This window comes from Asparagus officinalis, chromosome 9, assembly GCF_001876935.1.
Source record: "Asparagus officinalis chromosome 9, Aspof.V1, whole genome shotgun sequence".
In the NCBI taxonomy this organism is placed as follows: domain Eukaryota; kingdom Viridiplantae; phylum Streptophyta; class Magnoliopsida; order Asparagales; family Asparagaceae; genus Asparagus; species Asparagus officinalis.
The window spans coordinates 30796-37090 of NC_033802.1; positions in this window are offsets into that span (position 1 = coordinate 30796).

The window sequence follows — 6295 nt, forward strand, 5'->3', positions numbered from 1 at the left end:
CAGGAAGCGGAGCTCGCTCGAGAGCAGGCTTTGGCTTGAGGAGGAGGTGCTGCACAGAGAGAGGGGGGCCTCTGGCTTCTCCCTCTTGATTCAAGCTTTCAAGTCCCCTTGACACTATCCCAAGGTTTTCATTTTCTCTTCGTTCGTTCTAACCGTTTGATTGATTGTTGCTGACGTTTTCTCTCCCTCTCTTCCTCCTCTTGCTTTCGTGATGTGTTTCGTTTGAAACAGAGTGGAAGGAGGAGGAGCGGTTACTTGATGATTCTTTTATTAGGACACATAGGGGAAATGAATAAGGTAGAGATAGGTGGTGGTGCCCGTTTGATTTTGATTTGCAGAAATGTGAATTGTAGGCTTATATGATTCTGATTGCTATTGTTCTCTGAGTTCTATCTTTTTTTATTCTTCTGTTTATCATCCTACGATACTGCTTGCTTCTGGCTCTCCCAACCTTTTCTTGACTCTGCTACAAATTGCAGGATGTGGATTTTATCCTTTTGATTCTTCACAAACGGATACTAGCTAGTCTCGCCCTTGATTTTGAGGATTGTGGAAAATATTTCTTAGCTTATTAGTTCAATGCTTAAAAAGTAACACCTATACCATTCTATAAATTCTTGGTTATATATTCTATTTACCATAATGTAACATCTTGTTAGTCCGACTTATATCTATTGGAAGTAAAATGACATGAAACGCTTTTCCCCGTAGGAAGTTTATGCTGGAAGAGGAATTTTTTTTTTTTAAAGATGCTTTCTGCATCTCATAGGAAGTTTATGCTGGAAGAGGAATTTTTTTTTTAAGATGCTTTCTGCATCATCAATAGTCTTCTCATTTTCTTGTTTTCCCCAAAGTGAGATTGCAATTGCTACGAACATGAAAGGAAATTCAGTTTTTCCTTAAGAGGCTTGCATCATAACTAGTTGATTTCGTTAGAAGATGTCAACTTGTGGCATTCATGACTTCCGAGTTTCCTCTAATTTGTCGAATAATTATAAGCTTGTATTTGCATCAGCTTGCTTATTTGACCTACTTAAACCGGCCATCATGCATCATGATTTTATTTAAAATTTGATGTAAGCAGTTGTCAGCCCTTAACCAGAAGTATATAAAGTTTGGCTTCCTGGCCTCAGTTAGATCTAGACAAAAACTCGTTAAAGTATCTTTTAGATGTGATATAGGAGACTTTTGAAGGAAATTCTCTGGAATTTAATAAGCTGATTATTTAGCATGACCCCCTTCACACATTATCATAATAACAAAATTTAGTCTCCTGAGGCATGGTGTAGTTACATGAGTGATCATGTAATTTGCGTATCCACAGAGATAAACTCGATGTTCTTGATTGTATATAGCCGGGTAGTAACTCTCCTGTCGATGGAAAAATGAAAATAAAAATAAAAACTCTAGAGTTATCGACGTAATCTCTGGATTACTCTCGTAGATACATAGACTCTAAGATCACTTGTGTAATCACATCATACATCAGGATGGATACTTAACTGTGATTAATCCTAGTAATTATTAGGCGGTGTATGACATTTAACCACTGCGCTGAATAAATTTTATGAGAAAAAGGATTACATGATACAAGTGAGAGGGCCAAAATAAAATGTATCTTACTGATGATGAGCGATAGTTCTATCAGAACCCCGCACGGTGTTGGGTTCCTTGTGCCAAGCAGGAGGATAGTAAAGCGTCCAAACTGTCCAAATTGTCGTCGTCGTAGGGGATGGCCAGGAGCACTACTGGAGCTTTGCTTCCGTTCTCGTCATCTCACCGGGGCAGAGTCTCTCACCCTCTGAAGCTGAGAGGGATGGCATTGTTGGTGTTGACATGAGCGATAGAGGCCCTTGTATGTTAGCCCATATTATGCGTAACAGACATATATACATGAGTGATAGAGCCGTAGGTGTTGAATTTTGATCATCCCCCGCACCCACCCAAAATGCTGCTGCTGCTGCTGCTGCTGCTGCTGCTCACTGCCAATCGACACTAGCCCCAAGGCGCGGAGCTTAGGTGGCTTGAGGCAGTCCTTAATTGATGGTGCAACGATATTGAATCAGTTCTCTTCTGACCTAATTAACTAACAGCATGAGACCCCCTACAGATGATCTGAACATCGAAAGCGACAACATAAAAATCGAATCCCCAAGATCATATTCAAAATATTTCTTCTATCGCTAATCTATAAAGAGGAAACCTTTCGTGCTGAAACATATACATACATTATGGTTTTCAATTAATGAAGCAACATCGAATTAACTCCACAAGAAAAAACAAGGTGCGTATTATATGCCCCCTCCGTTTCACCTTCTAAACGGAGGGCTACGGTACTTAGCGTGTCGTATAATGTAAAAGGCATACATACTCATACTTCGTCGCTAGCTCTGTTAAGAATAAAACCAGGAGCATAAAGAGCCATTAAAAAAGAAAAGAATACTAGTGCTTTGTTATCCTCATGTAGTTATTAGGAACTAATTCTAAAGAGGTAATTATTAAACCCAATTTGGAGGGAGGGAGTACGTCGGCATCGTGGCCAGATTGTTAGATGCCGGACCTCCCCTCGTATGTTTGCCCGCGCGCCTTATTCCCCGCACCCCCGTGCGTCACCCCGGTGGGCTTCATTAGCGAGCTGGGCTTCATTCAGTGGGCCTCCCATAGCCCATGATGAGGGAATTTAGTCGGCACATCCGAGTCCCGATGCTTCTAGCGTCTCCTCATCCTTTGTTTGTTCTGTGAAAACGGCGAAGGAATTGTGAAAAACGTGAAGAATAACTCAAAACATGCTCCACCACACCCTGGTGTGGTGTCTGCCATGGGTGTGGTAGAGTCTGTCCTGCACCACACCCTCTGCCACACCCACGGTGCAGGGTGTGGCAGAATCTGTCCTGCACCACTCCTGCACCACACCCTCTGCCACACCCATGGTGCAGGGTGTGGCAGACTCGTTTTTAGAATCCTTATTTGTTGAGGAATCCTCCTTTGTTTGGGATTGTGTTTTATTATAAATAGGACCACGTTTTTTAGGGTTTCTTAAGGAGAGAAAAGAAGAGATTTAGCATTGTTTTGAGCACTTTGAGAGGGAGATATTGTGAGGGAGTTGAGAGCTTTGGTTAGGGTTATATTTGAGTGATTTTGTGAGTTGTAACCCGTTGTATTTCTCCTCCATATAGTGAAATCTCCCCATCCTCTCCCCGTGGACGTAGGCAATTGCCGAACCACGTATATCCTTGTGTTTGGTTTGATTTGTCGTAATTGGCTTGGTTTGTGCAAGTGTTTGGCTTTCTTCTACTCGTGATCACAGGTTCGTTGTGAGTTCGTGCAAGGCTTCCGCAAAGGCGCGCGACAAGTGGTATCAGAGCCCAGATTCAGATCTAGGGTTTTGGATTAGGTGGAGGAAGATTCAGTTTGAAGCTTGGTTCTTGGAGTTCTAGGTTTTGGTGGAGTTAGGGTTTGAAGTTGCCGTTGGAGATCTCGCTTTCCTCGTGTGGTTAGGAGTTCTATTTGGAATCCAATCTAGGGTTCAGTTGGGTAATTTCTTATTCTTCTTAAAGTTTGGATCTTTCTCTACAATTTGGAAGTTGTGATTATGGGTGAAGTAATTGGTGAAAGCAGCAAGATGACAGGCACAGTTCAAGTGGGTTTTCAGAACACTAAGATTAGTGTTGTGAAATATGACGGCAAGATCAATTTTGGTTTGTGGATGAGCGACGTACAGGATGCGCTCAATGCTCAAAATCTGGAGGAGACCATCATGGTCGATGTGAGGCCACCTAAATATGAAGAGGCGATATGGGAAAAGATGAATCGAAATGCTTGCGGGGTGATCAGGTCCTGTTTGGAACAGGAGCTGAAATACGATGTGATTGGGGTGACGTCTGCGATGAAGATGTGGGAAATTCTCAACAATAAGTACCTTACGAAGAGTGTTGAGAACCGGTTGCACTTGCTGCGAAGGTTATTCAGATTCCAGATGTCCAGAGGTACCTCGCTTGCGGCTCATGTGAACAACTACACTAAGTTGTTGTCGGACTTGGCGAACGTGGATGAGAAGATCACAGATGAGTACAAGGCTATTATTCTTTTGGGCTCCTTACCGGATGAGGAGTATGATACCTTCGTGCTTACGTTGCTGAACGGGAGATCTTCTATCACTTATAGTGAAGTGACTAACGCATTGACGAACTATGATTTGAGGAGGAAGGATAAGGAGACTTCCCGCGCTAGTACTTCAGGAGAGGCCTTGTCGGCGAGAGGTAGAAGCTCATATCAGAAAGGTGGAAATAGAGGGAGGTCAAAGTCAAGAGGTCGTCACCAGCTTAGAAAGAACCAATGTGCATTCTGCAAGGAGCAGGGACATTGGAAGAGAGATTGCCCGAAAGTCAAAGAAAAGGAGAATAGCAAGAATAAGGGCCCGAAGGCCAATGAGGTGAATGTTGCGAAAGGCGATGATTCCGATGATTCGAGCTTTTCTCTTTTGATTACTCCGGAGGTGAACCATTTGGATGCATCGGAGTGGATGCTTGATTCTGGCGCTACTTATCATGTGACTCCTAGGCGAGATTGGTTCTCATCATTTGAGAGACTCGATGGGGGTGTTGTGGTCATGGGAAATGATCAATCCTGTGGCGTTCGTGGGATAGGTACTGTGAGGATTCGGATGCACGATGGAGTAGTCCGTGAGCTGAAGGAGGTGAGATTCGTTCCTCAACTTAAGAAGAATCTTATCTCAGTGGGGGCTTTGGAGGCGAAGGGATTCAGGGTGACCTTTGAGGATGCTGTAGCAAAGGTTACTAAGGGATCTTTGGTGGTGATGAAGGGAGTCCGAAATCATAATTTATATTATCTGAAGGGGAGCACCGAGATTGGCCAGGTTGCTTCGGCGATTTCAGAGGCGGACATGAGCAGACTTTGGCACTACAGGCTAGGGCATACAGGTGAAAAGTCACTGCAGGCATTGTGCAAGCAGGGGCTTTTGAAGGGAGCCAAGAGTGGTAAAGTAGAATTCTGTGAGCACTGTGTACTTGGCAAGAAGACGAAGGTGAAGTTCGGGACGGCCATTCATAGGACGAGGGGCATCTTGGACTACGTGCACACAGATGTTTGGGGTCCCACTAAGACGGCATCACTTGGTGGTCGACATTGGTTCGTCACGTTCGTTGATGACTATTCTAGGCGATGTTGGGTGTACACCATGAAGCATAAGAGTGAAGTCCTAGATTTGTTTGTGGAGTGGAAGAAGAGATTGGAACTGCAGACTGGGAGAAAGATCAAGACGTTGCGATCCGACAACGGCGGCGAGTATACCTCAGACCCCTTTCTGCAGCTATGTCGAGACGAGGGCATAGAGAGGCACTTCACAGTTAGTCATACACCGCAGCAGAATGGGGTGGCAGAGAGATTGAATCGGTCTTTGCTGGAGAAGATTCGATGTTTATTGGCGCATAGTGGTTTGGAGAAGATCTTTTGGGCTGAGGCACTTTCTTATGCGAGCCACCTCATTAACAGGCTGCCTTCATCTGCGATTGAGGGGAAGACCCCTATGGAGATGTGGTCGGGAGAGACAGCACATGACTATGACCAGCTTAAGGTATTTGGTTGCCCTGCATATTATCATGTTAGAACTGATAAGTTGGAACCTCGAGCTAGGAAGGCCATATTTGTAGGATTCAAGCGTGGTGTCAAGGGATACAAGCTTTGGGATCCAGTTGATAAGAAGATTGTGCTGAGTAGGGACGTCACATTCGATGAGGCTTCTATCTTGAAGCTTCCCAGCTCTCATCAGGTGGAGAGCAACCCGACAGAGGAGATTTCGCAGGTGGTGGAGATTGATGCAGCTCCACAGAGTCCAGATAGTGCAGTATCCATGAGAGTGCCGACTGAGGTGACGCCAGGCGAGCACGACGGTGATGCGGAGGATACGGGTACTCATGAGCAGGATCAGGGACCGACGGCTCAGGTTCAGGATTCTATTGCGGCACGGAGACAGAGGAGAGACATACGGGTGCCAGCACGGTATGCCGACACAGTTGCATATGCACTTCCGGTGGAGAGTATCGATGAGATGGTGCCTACTACATTCAGAGAGGCCGAGCAGAGTTCGGAGGCTGATTCGTGGCAGGTGGCTATGCAGGAGGAGATGGAGTCTCTTCACAAGAACGATACATGGGAGCTTGTAGAGCTTCCAAAGGGGCGGAAGGCGATTGGGTGCAAGTGGGTGTACACGAAGAAGGAGGGCATTGAGGGCACTCCAGTGAGGTTCAAGGCTAGGTTGGTTGCGAAGGGCTATGCA